At 44.4% G+C, this 23723-nt stretch overlaps 1 protein-coding gene across 3 annotated transcripts in view; it reads left to right on the plus strand.

Moving 5' to 3' along the window:
- Positions 1-6262: 6262 nt before the first annotated feature.
- raly (RALY heterogeneous nuclear ribonucleoprotein) overlaps positions 6263-23723 on the plus strand; it is a 154363-nt gene continuing 136902 nt past the window's right edge. For 2 of the 3 annotated variants that reach the window (XM_055908357.1, XM_055908369.1), the window contains exons 1-2: positions 6263-6367; positions 9363-9446. The gene's annotated coding sequence lies outside the window, so the exon portion shown is untranslated. The remainder of the gene's footprint in view (positions 6368-9362; positions 9447-23723) is intronic. The other variant, XM_055908361.1, reaches the window with a different exon arrangement.

A 23723-nucleotide genomic window follows, 5' to 3' on the forward strand; every position in this document is an offset into this window, starting at 1 on the left:
TGAAAAATCCCAGTACGGATGTTATCTCTTCGTAAAGGTTAGGCTTTAAGTAGTGGGTGACAATGGGGAAAGGATGAAATAACTATTTATTTGAATACATCAAAATACATATTTTCTAACTTAATGTGATAACTCTGTTGTTGCAGAGAATGTTCCTGCATCGCAGGAAATGCAAACTGTAGTGTATTCAGGGTTTACAGAGGCTCTAAAGTTTGTAATTTCCAATTTAAAATGTCATACTTGACTTGCCCTAACGAAAAAATGTATCAACCCCTACCAAAATGTCAATTTATTATAATTCAAATTTCCTGTTGCTCCAGGATTATTTTCCTGCTGTGAGAATCGGGGTCAAATTAAGATGGCGAATCTGTACCATTGACTATACTGAATAATAAATGGCACCGTTTAGGCCATCGACAAAAGTAGTATAATAAATGAGGAATATTGGGTACTATTTGGACTGCAGCCGGAGAGCGAGGGGGGGGAGAGCTGCTTCACCCTCATGGAGGAGTTGTGGTTGAGGACATGGTTGAGGACTAATTAAAGCCTATCATATTCAACTCAAATAGCAAATGGTTGTAATGTGAAAGGAGTGTAATGTGAGAGAGGAGAGAAAGCTGTAGGGAAGCCAGAGATGGCTTTTATTTTCCGATTTTGCATGAAACGGAAAGCTGTTTTTTTGCTGCTGTATTAATGATGCACAATATTTGATACAGATTTATTCACTGCCCTGAAAAGGAGAGTATCTCGCCAGCTTTTATAATGTGCAGTGGCATAGTCTATGACCAGACAAATGGCTAATACTTGCTTGTTTAATAATTCAATGTATTCTAAAAAATGTCTTTAGACGAAACAGTATTTATGATGGTGGCCTTCAAGTAGACTGGTATCATACAAATGGTTGAGTCCTTGTGTAGCCTATCTATAGCAACTCTCTGATGATGAATTATGGCTTTGAGATACAAACAGGCAAAATTACAATGATGGAATGGATAAGCAGGTTAAAGCTAGAGGGGATACACCCGATGTTTGTAAAAGCCTTTATAGAAATGACTAGTCAATGTTACCCAAGGTTAAGTGTTAGGCATTTCCTCCTACTTCACATTTATGTGTTGTAAGCACATCCCTATGCTAAAGCTTGATGTAATTGTGTTTTACAATAAGGAATTAATTTGGGAATACACAATCTTTGTTTTCACTGAAGTAAACCAATGATCACATTATTTCCCCAACCCACAGTAGCTGCATGCCTTTAAAACCAACACAATGCATGTCCCTTAAAAGGGAAAAAGCTTGAGTCCTGAGCTATTGTTGGTTGTAATTGACTTCTGAACTGTTTGTAGCCCTCAGCTCTCTAAAGTATAATGTACAGTAATCCTGGACCCTTAATTTACCATAGTTGTGCACTGCATGACAATTTCTACAACATAATCCTTTCTTTTTTCCCAATCATTTTTAATAGGATCTCTTCTGTAAAGGTACTCCAAACCTAACAGGATTCAATGAAAAGAAATCAAATCAAATGTAATTTGTCACATGTGTTGAATACAACAGGTGTAGATCTTCCAGTGAAATGCTTACTTACAAGCCCTTAACCAGCCTATAAAAAAATGGTCAGATGAAGCAGATGCTAAAGTACAGGACTGTTTTGCTAGCACAGACTGGAATATGTTCCGGGATTCTTCCAATAGCATTGAAGAGTACATCACATCAGTCACTGGCTTTATCAATAAGTGCATTGAGGACGTCGTCCCAACAGTGACTGTATGTACATACCCCAACCAGAAGCCATGGATTACACATCCACACTGAGCCAAAGGGTAGAGCTGCCGCTTTCAAGCAGCAGGACTCTAACCCGGACGCTTATAAGAAATCCCGCAAAGCCCTGCGACGAACCATCAAACAGGCAAAGCATCAATACAGGACTAAGATTCAATTGTACTACACCGGCTCCGACGCTCGTCGAATGTGGCAGGGCTTGCAAAATATTCCAGACTACAAAGGGAAGCACAGACGCAAGCTGCCCAGTGACACGATCCTAGCATATGAGCTAAATTACTTCTATGCTCACTTCAAGGCAAGCAACACTGAAGTATGCATGAGAGCATCAGCTGTTCTGGACGACTGTGTGATCACGCTCTCCGTAGCCGATGTGAGTAAGACCTTTAAACAGGTCAACATTCACAAGGCCACAGGGCCAGACGGATTACCAGGACTTACATGTACTCCGAGCATGCGCTGACCAACTGGCAAGTGTCTTCACTGACATTTTTCACCTGTCCCTGTCCGAGTCTGTAATACCAACATGTTTCAAGTAGACCACCATAGTCCCTGTGCCAAAGAACACTAAAGTACCCTGCCTAAATGACTACTGGCTGATAGCACTCACGTCTGTAGCCATGAAGTGCTTTGAATGGCTGTCATGGGTCACATCAACACCACTGTCCCAGAAACCCTAGACCCACTCCAATTTGCATACCGCCCCAACAGATCCACAGATGATGCAATCTCTATTGCACTCCACATTGCTCTTTCGCACCTGGACAAAAGGAACACCTACGTGAGAATGCTATTCATTGACTACAGCTCAGCGTTCAATACCATAGTACCCTCAAAGCTAATCAATAAGCTAAGGACCTTGGGACTAAACACCTCCCTCTGCAACTGGATACTGGACTTCCAGACGGGCCGCCCCTAGGTTTTAAGGGTAGGTAACAACACATCTGCCACGCTGATCCTCAACACGGGGGCCGCTCAGGAGTGCGTGCTCAGTCCCCTCCTGTACTCCCTGTTCACTCATGACTGCACTCATGACACCATCATTAAGTTTGTAGACGACACAACAGTGGTAGGCCTGCTCATCGACAACAATGAGACAGCCTATAGGGAAGAGGTCAGAGACCTGGCCGTGTGGTGCAAGGATAACAACCTCTCCCTCAACGTGATCAAGACAAAGGAGATGACTATGGACTACAGGAAAAAGAGGACTGAGCATGCTCCCATTCTTATCCACAGGCTGTAGTGGAGCAGGTTGAGAGCTTCAAGTTCCTTGGTGTCCACATCACCAACAAACTAACATGGTCCAAACATACCCAAGACAGTCATGAAGAGGGCACGACAAAGCGTATTTCCCGCCAGGAGACAGAAAAGATTTGGCATGGGTCCTCAGATCCTCAAAAAGTTCTACAGCTGCACCATCGAGAGCATCCTGACTGGTTGTATCACTGCCTGGTATTGCAACTGCTCGGCCTCCGACCACAAGACACTACAGAGGGTAGTGAGTACCGCCCAGTACATCACTGGGGTCGAGCTTCCTGCCATCCAGGACCTCTATACCGAGGCCCTAAAAATTGTCAAAGACTCTAACCACCCTAGTCATAGACTGCTCTCTCTCCTACTGCACGGCAAGCGGTAGTGGGTACAAGTGGTACGGTCACTCTGGGGATTACATAATCGATGTACTTATTGATGAAGCCAGTGACTGATGTGGTGTACTCCTCAATTCCATCAGAAGAATCCCGGAACATATTCCAGTCTGTGCAAGCAAAACAGTCCCGTAGCTTAGCATCTGCGTCATCTGACCACTTATTTATTGTCCAAGTCACTGGTGCTTCCTGCTTTAGTTTTTGCTTGTACGCAGGAATCAGAAGGATAGAATTATGGTCAGATTTGCCAAATGGAGGGCAAGTGAGAGCTTTGTACTTGTCTCTGTGTGTGGAGTAAAGGTGGTCTAGAGTTTTTTTCCCTCTGGTTGTACATTTAACATTTCCCTGTATTAAAGTCCCCGTCCACTAGGAGCGCCACACCTGGATGAGCGTTTTCCTGTTTGCTTATGGCCATATACAGGTAATATGGTGCGGACTTACTGCCAGCATCGGTTTGTGGTGGTAAATTGAAAGCAATGAAAAATATAGATGAAAACTCTTGGTAAATAGTGTGGTCTACGGCTTATTATGACATACTTTACCTCAGGCGAGCAAAATCTTGAGACTTCCTTAATATTAGATTTTGTGCACCAGCTGTTGTTTATAAATATACACAGACCGCCACCCCTTGTCTTACCAGAGGTAGCTGTTCTATCTTGTATTTTATCCATGTTGTCGTTCAGCCACGACTCGGTGAAACATAAGATTTTACCGTTTTTAATGTCCAGTTGGTAAGATATTCGTGATCGTGCTCGTCTATTTTGTTATTCAATGATTGTACGTTGGCTAATAAGACTGATGTTAGAGGCAGATGACCCATTCGCTGTTGGATCCTGACAAGGCACCCCGACCTACATCCTCGATATCTCCATTTCTTTCTCCCGCGAATGACAGGGATGAGGGCCTTGTCGGGTGTCTGAAGTAAATCCTTTGCGTCCGACTCTTTAAAGAAAAAATCTTTGTCCAGTACGAGGGGAGTAATATTTTGTCCTGATATCCAAAAGCTCTTTTCGGTCATAAGAGACGGTGGCATTGTCCTATGGCACACTATAGTGTCATAGGACAATTTGTGATTGATATAGACTCAGTGGAATCCTTTCGACTTAGTGGAATCCTTTCGACAAACTGCTCCTATATCACTGTGGAAAGTTGTGTGAATGTGTACATCCACCATGCCATACGTCTTATCTTTTCATGTTAGGCCACATTAAGGCATATTTTTTGTTTCAGTCCTAAGACCAGAGGCTTGGCTAACACTGTCACAGTGTACATTTCAACACAAACACCAAGACAAGTAAAGTTAAACAGTTGAGTAAGCCTGTGAGATTTTACATCCACACATGGATAACATGCCCTTAATTCTGGCTGTGCATTTCTCTGACTGGCATGGCCCTTTGCTGACCCTCCCATTCCTGGTATGGGCGGTGCGTGCGTGGCTGATCACACACCCGTGTGCACGTGTGGGTCGATGCGAGAGACGAAGAGGGCACTGTAGAGCTAGACACTGCTGTGAGATGAGAGCATCTTTTGAGGTCTGGAACATTGAGAAAATAAACCCTGGCTAGCCAAACTGCTAACTATAGCCACAGAAAGTAGGAGTGCTGCAGCACACCCTGAAAAAAAATCTACACCCCCCCCCACCCCCAAAATACTTTCCGTGGCTATGCTGCTAACACTACTGTTTTGGGTTAGTGTTAGACACTCCATCAGCAGTGTGCTGCAAAGCCAAGGAGCACTGGCCCTCAGTTCACTCTGCACAAAACCTTAGCAGCATGGAGGACCATGCCAATGGATTTATACTGCACTGAACTCAATTCAAATATCTTGTAATCTCTGTGCAGAGCTGTAGTTGAGTGGTAACACTCCTAGTACAAGTCACATGCAATTATTCCCACTGGTGACCAAGGTTCAATCCCCTGGCTGTTCACCCTTCCCACTGTTTCTCCCACCTAACTGTATCCTCTTCTGATTTTCATACTATCTCAATAAAATGTCAAAAAACATTTAAAAAAAAAATAATTCTCCAATCGATTATAGCCCATAAAATGGACACTTGAGTTGGTGTATTTCAGTTACTGCACCATTTGATTAAAAGTGCCCGAAAACAGCCCACCCAGTACATGATCCTTTACTTAGATTTGTGTGTATTAGGTATTTGTTGTGAAATTGTTAGATATTGCTGCACTGTCGAACTAGAAGCACAAGCATTTCGCTACATCCACAATAACATTGGCTAAACACGTGTATGTGACCAATACAATTTGATTTGATCCTAATGAAAATTGCATATTAGAATAGACTGCAGTCATTCAGTGATGGTCGACCAAGATCAGGATTATAGCTGTATAAAGTTAGGTCCCTCTTAAGTATTCACATGGTAATGGCAGGTACAGTGCAATTACAGTGTATAATTGTTACATTACCTGTTTGTAACAATACAAACTAAATATAAGCATTACATTTGTAAACAAAGTCAAATCAATTCCGTTGAAAAATGAGATTATGCAAGCCACTAACAGATATGATAACAGTGCTAAGCCCAAACAAATTACGACATTACATTGCACCTGACAATATTATTCAGCAGTCAACTGCAGTCACTCGAATTGTGATTTGTGTTACACAATTTCAAATTGGGAAAAAAGTTTAAAATGTTATTTCATATAAATGATTATCAACATTTCACATGGTTTTCATGGGGGTGAATAGCCTTTGCCTTAATCATGCGGTGGGAATGGAACTTCCAGTGCACTGTGCAGAGACAGATCCCTTGTCTCCACCCCTATGGTAAAGAAATGGTTTGCTCCATGCAGATAGTGGCTCTGCTGAATTTCACTACAGTCGGTGCTTGCCTTGCTGCCGTGACAGTACTGTACCTTTTTCTGCGTCTGTTTGATCTCTTATTGCTCTTTTGAACAATTGTACTCTTGAAATTTTCCTCGGTGAGTAATTTCTTCTCCTCTTCCCTTTTATTTTTTCTTTCTTTTTCTCTATTTTTGTTCCTCTCTCTTTTGTTATATTTTTTGCATTTCAGTGCCTCAATTCTCACAGATTTTTTTATTTTTTAAATGCATTTTGACTTTTGGATAGCTCGCTATTGACTTAAAATTACAGTGTCCGAGAAAAGAATGTATGTGCCTTTACTCTCTTACAAAAATGTGTATTACGAATAGGACATATAGCCTATCTATATGTTGGGAGGAATCTATATTTCCAATAATCAGCCATCTGTTTTCATGTTCTCTATTTTACTCCCGAATGACTGTCATTGACTTTGGTGTGCAGGTTTTTCTAAGCCTACAAAAAGTAACCCAATGACACACTGACCAGGTACAACATAGTTTTTGTTGTTATTCTGCTGGCGTATCTCCGTTTGAGGTTATTAACTAATTTTGAAGGTTAATAACCTTTTTGAAATTCCCCACATCTTCAAAAGAAGATGTGGGGAATTTGCAGATTGGAATAATTTTGTGCAACAATATTGAGAATACATTAGTGACTGTTCAGCATGCCCATGCCTACACCATTATCTAAATGTTATGAAATACCTTTTCCCGTTACCAGTTAGAATAATAAAGACTTTTTCAAATTATATATATATATATAATATTTTTTGCGCTATTTTCATTAAAGTAGTTCATGCAGCCAGATATGCGTGTGGCTCAATGTGAAAGTTCAAATGCAAAATTAACATATTATAAGGCATTAACGCCTTCTTATTTAGAACGTTCCATTGTACTTTGACTGATAGCACAGTGAAAAACCAAAAAACTAACCAAGAAACAATTTTCTCAAAACATGATGGCTAGAATTTCATATAGGGTTTCTCTCATAGAACACATTTCACCAACAGTCCAAATAGCTCATGTCAATACAATACTAAGGATCCGACACTGCAGATAGGATATTCATGCAGTTGACTGATGACACAGGGCAATGAGAAAGCTTAGCCCGAAGACAGCCATGGTCTTTGCAGATCTGTCATCATCATTATTTAGTGTTTTACCCTAGTGCATCTATTATTTGTGGATGCTGTGCTGTCAAATGTTTTGTGCTCCACCTCTGTCCTGGTAGAATGGCTTTCCCTTCAACTGACGGCAACCCCATGCTTCTATAGGGTTATCCATCCGCAATACATAATTACAATGTAATGTATGAAGCTATAGGGCAGAGGCGGTCCTATTGAGTTATAGCAGAAGCATTCACTTGTGGAGGTGAGGGAAGGGCAAACATTCTAGGGTCATTTTTACAGAAAATGTATCATTATTTAGCTACCTCTGCATTATCAGTATCTGTCACTATACTGTATTTACAAAGGTGTTGCAACTGCTTAACCCCATCCTGCCCAATTTAGCACAAGTATGAAAAGAACTGACCTGGGTCCAAAAAGTATTTATTTTCTTTCAAATACTTTACCTGCGTTTAATCATGCTTTAGTTGCGTTTTAGTTGTTGAATGGAATAGTCCCAAAAGTGCAAACCCTGTCCATCTGGCACTTCTGGCAGGTTCAATCAAATGCTCAAAGTGCTTGAAAGAAAACAAATACTTTTTGGACCCAGGTCTGAAAAACATGAAACTGTTGAATGACTGTTTCTGAGAGTGGGAGGCCTTCTTGAAGTCCATCTGAGCTAAACTTGTTTAAATATAAATCAAGGTATTTTAATGTAGGGCTTCACTTTGGGCCAGGGAATGCTTCAGCCTATGCATGGCATGCTTTAAAATGACTCAGTGTGTGCGGTACAGACATACTCCCGTAGATATGCATCACGTAGCTTATCATCCCAAGTCTTGTCCTCTTAAGTCTGTTAATTGCTACGGCTCTCGTTGACTGAGGAAGATTCCCATTAAGAGTGAGTAAAGTGCATGCATCCCAAGTCCAATTTTAATCAAAGAAATATAGTCTTACTGAATATGGTATGAACAACCAAAATGGTTCTGAGAAGATAAACCAAACTCTTGAGTTAATTGGCTAGATACATTTAAGCACTCCATGAGATATACATGTGTTTTTCATATAAAACTGAATGACAGATTCCTATAGGTCAGTTTTTGTCTTTTTGACCGTCCTTTTTCCAGCAGTAATGTTCACTGTCACCGGGGGACAGAAGTGTTAAAATCTCTGTGAAAGCATAACAGAAATATAGCTACCGTGTGAAGTGTAAGGGAATTTTAAATGGAAAGCTCAGGTGTATTGCCTTAGGCAAGAGCAGGCTGCCACTTCTTTGCAGGGGTCTTTGCTGAAAATGACAGGGGTTTAATCCTTTGATCTTCGCCAGGTTCTTCCAGGAGCTAACTCCAATTCACGTTGTAGAGAAAGTATGTCTTCTATCGTGTGCAAAATCCAGTGGGTAGTAACTTTTTTTCTTAAGCGCGATGATCGAATATTTTCAACATAGAGCATGTGTTATGATACGGCCATGTCTTGAGGAGCATGGTTGGGTTCTGGACAGACCAGACCTTTGACCTTTGACCTTTGATCAACAGTACTCCTAAGGGTTACCTTCGAGCTTTGGAAAACACGAGTCCCCAGATCACTTGTTTCTAACCAACATACATTGCAGTAGCACTGTACGTTACAAATAAATATGTGTAGCCTATTAGTAAGAAACTACCGTTATGTCTCACAGTGAACTGATTTTTCACCAAAAGATGTTGCCTAACTATCTTTTCCCTGTTGAAAGCCATCAACACATGCAACATATCCTCTTTAAATAGGACAGAATATTGACACATACAGGGGGATCATTCAATATTTGCAATGTAAAGCTCTGTAGGGAATAATATTTTATCATCCAGATGCTGCAGCAGTAATCCTGGACTCCCTAATTGAATCCACAGGGTGTTTTTGGTGATAAGGTCTCAGGTGAGCCTCTGCTGCGACAGGTTAGGTCTCTGTAGTGAAATCACTCTGCTTATCATGCTTCTTTTAAATTGCAGGATTCCATTGTACAGTCCCGGGCTGAGAGCATTGGGACCAAGCATCTAGTATCAGACCTCCTCGTACCTGGTCAGAGTAGACAGGTATGTGCAGTGGCTTTAATAACCAATACAGTATTAGGAAACGAACAATAGTCAGAGCAGTGATATGTTGAACATTTAGGAGAGATGTCATATGTTGGTTGTTATCTGGTCAGGTAAGCAGATTACAACCAGTTGAAGTATTTTTCGGGTTGCTCAAATTGTTTTTACAAAATAGTATACAACTAGTATACAACTGGACCATGTTGCCATACTGACGTCCCGTTTTGGCCGCTAAGATGCTGTCACCAAATGTTCTATGACAATAACACTCACATTTTCATTGTAACTGGAATGAAATTGTCCAACATGGCAGCAATGGAGGAAGTGCATGAAGATGGCTGCCTCCATGCACTTACCACAAATGCCTCGTTTGCCATATTGCTCTACGTTACTCTTTCTTTGTATCGGCATTAGCATGATGCCTATTCTAGCTCCAAGACGGCAGCAATTTAAAAAAGTATATTGTGCTAATTTATTGGTGCATTGAACGATGTCGCGCCTCATAGTTTAAAGACTCAGTGGTAAAACAATGACATCATACAGTATCTGTGCTCTGCCATCTTTATACATGTTCGCTATTGAAATATAACATTTGTTACAATGTAAGGTTATACCAGGTTATACCAAGGTTATACCAATGTAAGGTTATACCAGCTATAAGGGAAAAAGGACTAGCCTTTTGAAGATAATTTGAATGTTCTATATGGTCCTGTCGTATGACTGGTGGCAATACTTACAGACTGCTTATCAAGGGCACCCCCATTTTATGTTAAAACTACACTGGTCATGGTGTTGATATTTTTGGCGTTAAAACAAAACTAAATGGAGTAAATATCCAACCCTCAGAGTTGCTTAAATTTAACTCCAATTGCCATTTTAAACTTTTTTGTTGTGAATTAACAATCAAATACAGCAGAGAACATTTCTCTTTCAGTTTAGTTACTTTGAATTCTAAGGATTTTTCCGGATTCATTTTAATATTTCACGTTAAGGTGATTTGAAATTTCTGGAAATCAACTTGCAGGAAGATATCCAGCTCTTTTATATACACTGCTCAAAAAAATAAAGGGAACACTTAAACAACACAATGTAACTCCAAGTCAATCACACTTCTGTGAAATCAAACTGTCCACTTAGGAAGCAACACTGATTGACAATAAATTTCACATGCTGTTGTGCAAATGGAATAGGCAAAGGTGGAAATTATAGGCAATTAGCAAGACACCCCCAATAAAGGAGTGATTCTGCAGGTGGTGACCACAGACCACTTCTCAGTTCCTATGCTTCCTGGCTGATGTTTTGGTCACTTTTGAATACTGGCGGTGCTCTCACTCTAATGTTAGCATGAGACGGAGTCTACAACCCATACAAGTGGCTCAGGTAGTGCAGCTCATCCAGGATGGCACATCAATGCGAGCTGTGGCAAGAAGGTTTGCTGTGTCTGTCAGCGTAGTGTCCAGAGCATGGAGGTGCTACCAGGAGACAGGCCAGTACATCAGGAGACGTGGAGGAGGCCGTAGGAGGGCAACAACCCAGCAGCAGGACCGCTACCTCCGCCTTTGAGCAGGAGGAGCACTGCTAGAGCCCTGCAAAATGACCTCCAGCAGGCCACAAATGTGCATGTGTCAGCATATGGTCTCACAAGGGGTCTGAGGATCTCATCTCGGTACCTAATGGCAGTCAAGCTACCTCTGGAGAGCACATGGAGGGCTGTGCGGCCCCACAAAGAAATGCCACCCCACACCATGACTGACCCACCGCCAAACCGGTCATGCTGGAGGATGTTGCAGGCAGCAGAACGTTCTCCACGGCTTCTCCAGACTCTGTCACGTCTGTCACATGTGCTCATGTGCTCAGTGTGAACCTGCTTTCATCTGTGAAGAGCACAGGGCGCCAGTGGCGAATTTGCCAATCTTGGTGTTCTCTGGCAAATGCCAAACGTCCTGCACGGTGTTGGGCTGTAAGCACAACCCCCACCTGTGGACGTCGGGCCCTCATACCACCCTCATGGAGTCTGTTTCTGACCGTTTGAGCAGACACATGCACATTTGTGGCCTGCTGGAGGTCATTTTGCAGGGCTCTGGCAGTGCTCCTCCTGCTCAAAGGCGGAGGTAGCGGTCCTGCTGCTGGGTTGTTGCCCTCCTACGGCCTCCTCCACGTCTCCTGATGTACTGGCCTGTCTCCTGGTAGCACCTCCATGCTCTGGACACTACGCTGACAGACACAGCAAACCTTCTTGCCACAGCTCGCATTGATGTGCCATCCTGGATGAGCTGCACTACCTGAGCCACTTGTGTGGGTTGTAGACTCCGTCTCATTCTACCACTAGAGTGAGAGCACCGCCAGCATTCAAAAGTGACCAAAACATAGGCCAGGAAGCATAGGAATGAGAAGTGGTCTGTGGTCACCACCTGCAGAATCACTCCTTTATTGGGGGTGTCTTGCTAATTGCCTATAATTTCCACCTTTTGTCTATTCCATTTGCACAACAGCATGTGAAATTTATTGTCAATCAGTGTTGCTTCCTAAGTGGACAGTTTGATTTCACAGAAGTGTGATTGACTTGGAGTTACATTGTGTTGTTTAAGTGTTCCCTTTATTTTTTTGAGCAGTGTATTTTACAACTTGCAATCAGAATGCCTGTAAAGGAAGGATGAAATGGTGTATATGAAGACTACCTACAGCATGTAAACTGTAACAACAATCTTACTAACGGTTGCTATAAATACAACCACTTACAGATTGGATTAGTTTAGAAAAATGCATGTTTCTTATCTGTGTGTAGCATAAGATCAAAAACAATCAATGTACATGCGAAAACACAGATAATGTAACAAACAATTAAACAAATCAACAGGGCATGCTGGGAAATATGACAATGAGGCCCCTCCCACATTTGTGGATAACTCCATAGATTTAACTCCCTTGCCCAATCCCAAATCAATCCTAGATTCTACACCTTATGCAATTGTGGAGATCTGAGACGATTTGACAGGTGAAACTTTCACCTAGCCTATCAGAGGACAAGGTTATCACTAACACTTGTCAAATCCTCACAGATCTCCACAAGTGCATATGGTGTATGGTCTAGGGGTCGATTTGGGATTGGGCTCCTGTCTCTGGTTACTCTTAATGGAGTAAAAAGTACTCCTTCCAGTTATCAACACTAACTCCAGGGAGCGTATCACTCTCCTGAAGATAATTCCCAATAGAGTCAATTTAACCCACATTTTTTATCACTGTGATTTGTACTATCCTTGATGTACTGTGCATATTGATTGCTCTCGACCAAATAAAACAAGGAATATATTAAATAAATTCTTCTAGCTCAGACACATCCACTCACATTTCTGTAATACTGAATACAGGATTATTTGGTCATTTTGGTTACACATTAAATAAAGTATAATTGTATCATATCGCTGTAATTGTTACATTGACAATATTGTTGTTTCAATTTATTTAAGTAATTGCAATGTGACAACATGTACTATGTGACAACATAATACAATGTTGTTAGTGTAATTACAGAGTTACTACAAAGGCATAAGAGTAATTCATGTAACTGGACACAATAGTTAAGAACGCCATTTAATTTCTTCCTATGGGTCGTTTCCTGTATCAAAGTTTGCCACGTGCAACATACCTCAGGTTGATCATTTGATCCACCTGTCCTATCCAATTACATAATTGAAGAACAAAACATATATAGTGGGGCAAAAAAGTATTTAGTCAGCCACCAATTGTGCAAGTTCTCCCACTTAAAAAGATGAGAGAGGCCTGTAATTTTCATCATAGGTACACTTCAACTATGACAGACAAAATGAGAAAAAAAATCCAGAAAATCACATTGTAGGATTTTTAATCAATTTATTTGCCCCTTATCCCGGCCAGCACCGGGATAAGGGGCAGCACCGGGATAAGGGGCAGCACCGGGATAAGGGGCGGCAGGTCCTGGCTGAGGGACTCTGGCAGGTCCTGGCTGAGGGACTCTGGCAGGTCCTGGCTGAGGGACTCTGGCAGGTCCTGGCTGAGGGACTCTGGCAGGTCCTGGCTGAGGGACTCTGGCAGGTCCTGGCTGAGGGACTCTGGCAGGTCCTGGCTGAGGGACTCTGGCAGGTCCGGGCTGAGGGACTCTGGCAGGTCCGGGCTGAGGGACTCTGGCAGGTCCGGGCTGAGGGACTCTGGCAGGTCCGGGCTGAGGGACTCTGGCAGGTCCGGGCTGAGGGACTCTGGCAGGTCCGGGCTGAGGGACAGCTCATGACTGTGGGGCAGCTCATGACTGTAGGGCAGCTCATGACTGTAGGGCAGCTCATGACTGTAGGGCAGCTCATGACTGTAGGGCAGCTCATGACTGTAGGGCAGCTCATGACTGTAGGGCAGCTCATGACTGTAGGGCAGCTCCTGACTGTAGGGCAGCTCCTGACTGGCTGGCAGCTCCTGACTGGCTGGCGGCTCTGGCAGCTCCTGACTGGCTGGCGGCTCTGGCAGCTCCTGACTGGCTGGCGGCTCTGGCAGCTCCTGACTGGCTGGCGGCTCTGGCAGCTCCTGACTGACGGACGGCTCTAGCGGCTCCTGACTGACGGACGGCTCTAATGGCTCGGGACAGACGGGCGGCTCTAATGGCTCGTGGCAGACGGATGGCTCAGAAGGCGCTGTGCAGACGGATGGCTCAGAAGGCGCTGGGCAGACGGATGGCTCAGAAGGCGCTGGGCAGACGGATGGCTCAGACGGCGCTGGGCAGACGGATGGCTCAGACGGCGCTGGGCAGACAGATGGCTCAGACGGCGCTGGGCAGACAGATGGCTCAGACGGCGCTGGGCAGACAGATGGCTCAGACGGCGCTGGACAGACAGATGGCTCAGACGGCGCTGGACAGACAGATGGCTCAGACGGCGCTGGGCAGACAGGCAGTGCAGAAGGCGTTGGGCAGACGACCGACTCTGCATTGCTGAGGCGCACAGTAGGCCTGGTGCGTGGTGCCGGAACTGGAGGTACCGGGATGACGGCACGCACTTCAAGGCTAGTGCGGGGAGCAGGAACAGGGCACACTGACCTCTCGAAGCACACTATAGGCCTGGTGCGTGGTACCGGAACTGGAGGTACCGGGCTGAGGGCACGCACCTCAGGGCGAGTGCGGGGAGAAGGAACAGTGCGTACAGGGCTCTGGAGACGCACAGATGGCTTAGTGCGTGGTGCCGGAACTGGAGGCACTGGGCTGGAGACACGCACCATAGGGAGAGTGCGTGGAGGAGGAACAGGGCTCTTAAAACGCACTGGAAGCCTGGTGCGTGGTGTAGGCACTGGTGGTACTGGGCTGGGGCGAGGAGGTAGCGCCGGAAATACCGGACCGTGCAGGCGTATTGGCTCCCTTGAGCACTGAGCCTGCCCAACCTTACCTGGTTGCATGCTCCCCGTAGCCCGTCCAGTGCGGGGAGGTGGAATAACCCGCACTGGGCTGTGTTGGCGAACCGGGGACACCATGCGTAAGGCTGGTGCCATGTAAGCCGGCCCAAGGAGACGTACTGGTGGCCAGATATGTAGGGCCGGCCTCATGACATTTGGCTCAATGCCCAATCTAGCCCTACCAGTGCGGGGAGGTGGAATAACCCGCACTGGGCTATGCACCCGTACAGGAGACACCGTGCGCTCTACTGCGTAACACGGCGTCTGCCCGTACTCCCGCTCTCCACGGTTAGCCTGGGAAGTGGGCGCAGGTCTCCTACCTGCCCTCGGCCCACTACCTCTTAGCCCCCCCCCCCCAAGAAATTTTAGGGTAGTACTTGCGGGCTTCCAGCCTTGCTTCCGTGCTGCCTCCTCATAACGTCGCCTCTGCGCTTTCGATGCCTCCAGCTCCGCTTTGGGGCGGCGACACTCCACTGGCTCTGCCCAGGGTCCTTTACCGTCCAGGATCTCTTCCCATGTCCAATCCTCCTTTTCCCACTGCTGCTGTCGTTGCTGTCCGTTAACCCGCTGCTTGATCTGGGTTTGGTGGGTGATTCTGTAACGGCTCTCTTTCGGTGAGTGAGTTGACCAAGGCGCAGCGGGTGATGAATACATAATGTTTTAATGACAAGACGGAAAAACACGAAACGAAATACATTTGAATGATTTACAAAATAACAAAACGAACTAGACAGACCTAAACTATGAACTTACATGAAACGAGGAACACAATAAACAGGAACGACCGAACGAACGAGACGAGACAGTACCGTGTGGTGCAAAATACACAGACACAGCGACAATCACCCACAAACAAACAGTGAGAACCTCCTACCTTAATATGACTCTCAATTAGAGGAAAACGCAAAACACCTGCCTCTAATTAAGAGCCATACCAGGCAACCCAAAACCAACATAGAAACGGAAAACATAGACTGCCCACCCAAAACTCACGCCCTGACCATCACACACATACAAAACAACAGAAAACAGGTCAGGAACGTGACACATTCCTCCATGCAGATCTCCTCTAGAGCAGTGATGTTTTGGGGCTGTTGCCCGGGCGGTGTGTTTGGGATCATTGTCATGCTGAAAGACCCAGCCACGTTTCATCTTCAATGCCCTTGCTGATGGAAGGAGGTTTTCACTCAAAATCTCACGATACATGGCCCCATTCATTCTTTCCTTTACACGGATCAGTCGTCCTGGTCCCTTTGCAGAAAAACAGCCCCAAAGCATGATGTTTCCACCATCATGCTTCACAGTAGGTATGGGGTTCTTTGGATGCAACTCAGCATTCTTTGTCCTCCAAACACAACGAGTTGAGTTTTTACCAAAAAGTTCTATGTTGGTTTCAATTGACCATATGACATTCTCCCAATCTTCTTCTGGATCATCCAAATGCTCTCTAGCAAACTTCAGACGGGCCTGGACATGTACTGGCTTAAGCAGGGGGACACGACTGGCACTGCAGGATTTGAGTCCCTGGCGGCGTAGTGTGTTACTGATGGTAGGCTTTGTAACTTTGGTCCCAGCTCTCTGCAGGTCATTCACTAGGTCCCCCCGTGTGGTTCTGGAATTTTTGCTCAGCGTTCTTGTGATCATTTTGACCCCACCGGGTGAGATCTTGCATGGAGCCCCAGATCGAGGGAGATTATCAGTGGTCTTGTATGGCTTCCATTTCCTAATAATTGCTCCTACAGTTGAGTTCTTCAAACCAAGCTGCTTACCTATTGCAGATTCAGTCTTCCCAGCCTGGTGGAGGTCTACAATTTTGTTTCTGGTGTCCTTTGACAGCTCTTTGGTCTTGGCCATAGTGGAGTTTGGAGTGTGACTGTTTGAGGTTGTGGACAGGTGTCTTTTATACTGATATCAAGTTCAAACAGGTGCCATTAATACAGGTAACGAGTGGAGGACAGAGGAGCCTCTTAAAGAAGCCAGAAATCTTGCTTGTTTGTAGGTGACCAAATACTTATTTTCCACCATAATTTGCAAATAAATTCATTAAAAATCCTACAATGTGATTTTCTGGATTTTCTTCCCTCATTTTGTCTGTCATAGTTGAAGTGTACCTATGATGAAAATTACAGGCCTCTCTCATCTTTTTAAGTGGGAGAACTTGCACAATTGGTGGCTGACTAAATACTTTTTGCCCCACTGTATATACAGTACCAGTCAAAAGTTTTGACACACCTACTCATTGTAGGGTTTTCTTTTAATTTGACTATTTTCTACATTGTAGAATAATAATGAAGACATCAAGACTATGAAATAACACATACTGTATGGAATCAGATAGTAACCAAAAATCTGTTAATCAAATCAAAATGTATTTTATATTTGAGATTCTTCAAAAGAGCCACCCTTTGCCTTGATGACAGCTTTGCACACTCTTGGCATTCTCTCAACCAGCTTCATGGGGTAGTCACCTGGAACCCATTTCAATTAACAGGTGCGCCTTGATAACAGCTAATTTGTGCAGTCGAAAAAAACAGCAAGCGCTACTACCGGAGAGCCATTCTTTGTCTACACCCATTCAGCATCATTCACACCCTCTTAAGCTTTAGCCCCTCCCATCACTTTAAGGGTTGATCTGAGCGGTCTGTAGTAACAACAGCAGTTAAGCACCCCTGTAAAGACTTTTATTATACACATATTCAAAATCGCTACAGTTGAAGTCGGAAGTTTACATGCACCATAGCCAAATACATTTACACTCAGTTTTTCACAATTCCTGACATTCAATCGTAGTAAAAATTCCCTGTCTTAGGTCAGTTAGGATCACCACTTTATTTTAAGAATGTGAAATGTCAGAATAATAGTAGAGGGAATGATTTATTTCATCACATTCCCAGTGGGTCAGAAGTTTACTTGCACTCAATTAGTATTTGGTAGAATTGCCTTTAAATTGTTTATCTTGGGTCAAATATTTCGGGTAGCCTTCCACATTCCTACAATAAGTTGGGTGAATTTTGGCCCATTCCTCCTGACAGAGCTGGTGTAACTGAGTCAGGTTTGTAGGCCTTAGGCTCGCACATGCTTTTTCAGTTCTGCCCACAAATTGTCCATAGGATTGAGGTCAGGGCTTTGTGATGGCCACTCCAATACCTTTGACTTTGTTGTCCTTAAGCCATTTTGCCACAACTTTGGAAGTATGCTTGGGGGTCATTGTCCATTTGGAAGACCCATTTGTGACCAAGCTTTAACTTCCTGACTGATGTCTTGAGATGTTGCTTCAATATATCCACATAATTTTCCTGCCTCATCATGCCATCTATTTTGTAAAATGCACCAGTCCCTCCTGCAGCAAAGCACCCCCACAACATGATGCTGCCACCCCGTGCTTCACGGTTAGGATGGTGTTCTTCAGCTTGCAACTCTCCGCCTTTTTCCTCCAAACATAACGATGGTCATTATGACCAAACAGCTCTATTTTGTTTCATCAGACCAGAGGACATTCCTCCAAAAAGTACAGTCTTTGTCCCCATGTGTAGTTGCAAACCGCAACCTGCGTTAGAAAGGATTACCAACACATACTGACCAGCTCAAATAGACAGAAGCGTGCTAAACTCAGCAAAAAAAGAAACGTCCCTTTTCAGGACCCTATCGTTCAAAGATCATTCGTAAAAATCCAAATAACTTTAAAGATCTTCATTGTAAAGAGTTTGAACACTGTTTCCCATGCTTGTTCAATGAACCATAAACAATTCATGAACATGCACCTGTGGAACGGCCGTTAAGACACTAACAGCTTACAGATGGTAGGCAATTAAGGTCACAGTTATGAAAACTTAGGACACTAAAGAGGCCTTTCTACTGACTCTGAAAAACACCAAATTAAGATGCCCAAGGTCCCTGCTGATCTGCGTGAACATGCTTTAGGCATGCTGCAAGGAGGCATGAGAACTGCAGATGTGGCCAGGGCAATAAATTGCAATGTCCGTACTGTGAGACGCCTAAGACAGCGCTACAGGGAGACAGGACGGACAGCTGATTGTCCTCGCAGTGGCAGACCATGTGTAACAACACCTGCACAGGATCAGTACATCCAAACATCATACCTGCGGGACAGGTACAGGATGGCAACAACAACTGCCCGAGTTACACCAGGAATGCACAATCCCTCCATCAGTGCTCAGACTGTCCACAATAGGCTGAGAGAGGCTGGACTGAGGGCTTGTAGGCCTGTTGTAAGGCAGGTCCTCACCAGACATCACCGGCAACAACTTCGCCTATGGGCACAAGCCCACTGTCACTGGACCTGACATGAATGGCAAAAACTTCTCTTCACTGAAGAGTCACAGTTTTGTCTCACCAGGGAAGATGGTCGGATTCGCGTTTGGACTGAGCTTGTTGTAATTGCAGGTAATTTCAACGCTGTGCGTTACAGGGTGGTAACCTGTGTGGTAACCTTCCTGCAGGCTCATCCTGACATGACCCTCCAGCATGACAATACCACCAGCCATACTGCTCGTTCTGTGCGTGATTTCCTGCAAGACAGGAATGTCAGTGGTCTGCCATGGCCAGCGAAGAGCCCGGATCTCAATCCCATTGAGCACGTCTGTTGGATCTGTTGGATGATCCTCCTCCCACAGGTGCTATTACTACCTCTGAGGGTTTAGAGCTTGATGTAGTCACCTCATACAAGTACTTGGGAGTATGGCTAGACAGTGCACTGTCCTTCTCTCAGCACATATCAAAGCTGCAGGCTAAAGTTAAATCTAGACTTGGTTTCCTCTATCGCAATCAATCTTCTTTCACCCCAGCTGTCAAACTAACCATGATTCAGATGACCATATGTCTTATTTCATAGTTTTGATGTCTTCACTATTATTCTACAATGTAGAAAATAGTAAAAATAAGAAAAACACTTGAATAAGTAGGTGTGTCCAAACTTTTGACTGGTACTGTGTATGTACAGTATATATAATTGATTCTGATGTTGAGAGATGACGGTTGAAATGCATTGTCATGGTTAATTGCATATCGCGTTTCGAATGGCCTACTGGTTTAGAAAATATTGAGCAGCAAAGCTTGGAGGAATACCATGTTCTCTCCCTAAGCAATTGAGATGGCAACGCCTAAGGCATGAGTTATAATTTAAGTTCAGGTCTATCTTCTACATTTCCATGCAGTTATTTTTACTAAGAACACGCTCACCAATCATAGATTTAATTATTCAACCTTGTGGGGGATGGGTTTTCATTTTTGATTGTAGCAGTAGTTTACCATTAAATATAAGATACTCTTAGGCTGCGTTTGGACAGGTAGTCCAATTCGGATCTTGTTTTCATCAAGTCAGCTCTGAAAAAGATCTGATGCGATTGGTCAAAAGACCAATTAGTGGAAACAATATCAGAATTGGGCTGCCAGTGTAAATGCAGCGTTAGATAAGCTACGGAGTGCATTTACATACATTTGCATGTTGATATTGATCCCTTCCTGTCTCTCTCTTCATGATTTTCCCCTCTCTCATTGGAGTCAAGTCACTCATAAGACATCCCCACAACTGTGTGTTTTGCCTACCGCGTTTTCTAAGATAAAGAATAAAGCAGAAAAACAATAAATCCAGAATGAGTAGCATATATACGTTGTATACTTATAATCAACTTCCTGAATAATAGGGATATGTAGACTGTGTCCAAAATGGCACCCTATTGCCTTTCTAGTGGACTATAAAGGGAATCGGGTGCCATATTGGACATTGACATACTGTCTCTGTTGTCTATGAGTTCAATGGACAGGTGTAAAGTGTACTGTGACGTCAACATTGAGTAAACAATTTTAATAAGCTAAGTACATGCTGTGATAGGTGGTACACTAGTGTGTTTGAGCCTTTTCCTTACTTCCCTTTAGTGTTTTACCACTGCATTAGATGACATGCTCCCTTTGGGGACAGCAGTTATGTGTGACTGTAACCCATCTCTGAAAACCTCAAAGGCTTTTTATTCGGCATCTTACCCCAAGTGAACCTTATATTCAAGGTCTTTGTCTGTCGGGCTGGTATCATGTCAGATAACGATAACGCACTACTGTACTGTTGACTGGTGAGCCATACAGGTCAGTAGTACCCAGTACATCCGTGTGATAGTGTATCCTATCCTATATACACAGTGTGTGTGTGTGTGTGTGTGTGTGTGTGTGTGTGTGTGTGTGTGTGTGTGTGTGTGTGTGTGTGTGTGTGTGTGTGTGTGTGTGTGTGTGTGTGTGTGTGTGTGTGTGTGTGTGTGTGTGTGTGTGTGTGTGTATTTAAAGGGCTGGTATAGTGTGCTTGCACATGTGTGATAGTACCTGAGAGAACCCATATCAGCTGTATGTAATCATCACGTCTCCCTTCACTGCCACTTTACTTTATTGCATTTTTTAAAAGGACCTGAAAATGAATGGCATCACATGGGCTCACTCCCAGTTCATAACGAGTATCCTCTGTCTTGTCTCTCTAAGGGCTGGATTCAATCTGCAGCGCTGAAGTTCGGGGTTACAGCATGATTGAAATTTAATGGCAATGTTCCCATGTTAGCAGAGACCGCATTCACGGTAAACGCTGCATATGTCAGCTCAATCAGATATTACCTTGACATTTTGATCGCGCAATCTGCAATACTTCAGCGATACAGATTGAATTAAGCCCTTAGTGTTGCTCTTGCTCGTCCCAGGGCACTTCCCTCATGTCTCTTCCCGCCACTGTCAGCTTGTCCAAAGCGATTTGGAAAAGGAGTGTTACATGCTTTTTGGAGATCAAATGAAAGCCTATTATTTGTGTCCTTGCAATCTCTGTTTTACAGTGTATAATAGTTGACATGCTCTCAGTGTCCCCTGTGGGCGATGTTATTGGCCTAATAAACACAGCTTGGTAAAATGACACGCCACTGAAAACTAAGTCATTACCCAACACTGCTCTTTTTCTGCCACTGCTCGAGTGTTACAAACTCCTGTCCTTTATTAGCACTTCTTTAAAAAAATGAAACACCACTTAATAAAATCAGATCAAACGTATTTGTCTCGTGACGAATACAACAAGTGTAGACTTCACTGTAAAAATCTTACGAGCCCTTTCCCAACAATGCATAGCTGAAAAGTACAAAAAACATTTGCAAAAAAATACATTAAAATAGTTACACACTAAAATGACAATAATGAGGCTATATACAAGGAGTACCGGTACCAAGTCAAGGTGCAGGGGTAAGAGGCAATTGAGGTTATTTAGGTAATATTTACATGTAGGTAGGGGTATAAGTGACAAGGCAATCAGGATAGACAATAAATAGAGTATCAATATGCATGTGTTGGTGTGTTTTGTGTGTGTTGGAGTGTCAGTGTAGTATGTGTGTGGGTCTGGGTAGAGTCCGGTGAGTGTGCATAGAGCCAGTGCAAGATAGTAAGTGCAAAAAAGGGGGTCAATGCAAATACTGTCACGTTCCTGACCTATTTATGTTAGTTTTTGTGTGTTAGTTGGTCAGGACGTGAGGTTGGGTGGGCATTCTATGTTATCTGTTTCTATGTTGGTTTTGGTTTGCCTGGTATGGCTCTTGATTAGAGGCAGGTGGTTTGCGTTTGCCTCTGATTAAGAGTCATATTTAGGTAGGGCATTCTCACTGTTTGTTTGTGGGTGGTTGTCTCCTGTGTCCGTGTCAATGTTTGCACCATACGGGACTGTATACGGTTTGTTCATTTCATGTAGTCTGTTCCTGTTCATTTCGTTCTTCACGTTGTATGTAAGTTCGTCGTTCAGGACTGTCTACTTTCGTTTTGTTATTTTGTTAGTTTATAGTGAAGTTCGTGTTTTCGTCTTGTCTTTAATAAATCAATATGTCTTCACAATCCGCTGCGCCTTGGTTCAATCCCTGCTCCTCCTCTTCTGATGAAGAGGAGGAGGATTATCGTAACAGAACCACCCACCAAATGTCCAGAACCAAGCAGTGTGACTACGAGCAGCGACCAAATAATCAGGACTCGTGGACTTGGGACGATGTTCTGGATGGAAAGGGTGTCTACACATGGGAGGAGATCCTAGCTGGTAGAGATCGCCTCCCATGGGAACAGCTGGAGGCACTGAGGAGAGCGGAGGCTACCGGAGAGAGGAACCGGAGCTATGAGGGAACGCGTCTGGCACGGAAGCCGAAAAAGCCCGTGAGTAACTCCCAAAAATTTCTTGGGGGGGGGCTAAAGGGTAGTGGGCCAAGGGCAGGTAGGAGACCTGCGCCCACTTCCCAGGCTCACCGTGGAGAGCGGGAGTACGGGCAGGCGCCGTGTTACGCAGTAGAGCGCACGGTGTCTCCTGTACGAGTGCATAGCCCGGTGCGGGTTATTCCACCTCCCCGCACTGGGAGGGCTAGATTGGGTATTGAGCCAGGTGTCATGAGGCCGGCTCAACGCATCTGGTCACCAGTGCGTCTCCTCGGGCCGGCATACATGGCACCGGCCTTACGCATGGTTTCTCCGGTTCGCCTACATAGGCCGGTGCGGGTTATTCCACCTCCCCGCACTGGTCGGGCGACCGGGAGCATTCAACCAGGTAAGGTTGGGCAGGCTCAATGCTCAAGAGAGCCAGTACGCCTCCACGGTCCGGTATTTCCGGCACCACCTCCCCGCCCCAGCCTAGTACCTACAGTGTATACACTACGCACTAGGCTACCAGTGCGTATCCTGAGCCCTGTTCCTCCTCCACGCACTCTCCCTGTAGTGCGTGTATCTAGCCCGGTGCCTCCAGTTCCGGTCCCACGCACTAAGCTACCAGTGCGTCTCCAGAGCCCTGAACCCACTGTATCTTCTCCCCCTACTAATCCTGATGTGCTTGTCCTCAGCCCGGTGTCACCAGTGCCGGTACCACGC

Source organism: Salvelinus fontinalis, chromosome 3 (genome assembly GCF_029448725.1).
Source record: "Salvelinus fontinalis isolate EN_2023a chromosome 3, ASM2944872v1, whole genome shotgun sequence".
NCBI classification, from domain to species: domain Eukaryota; kingdom Metazoa; phylum Chordata; class Actinopteri; order Salmoniformes; family Salmonidae; genus Salvelinus; species Salvelinus fontinalis.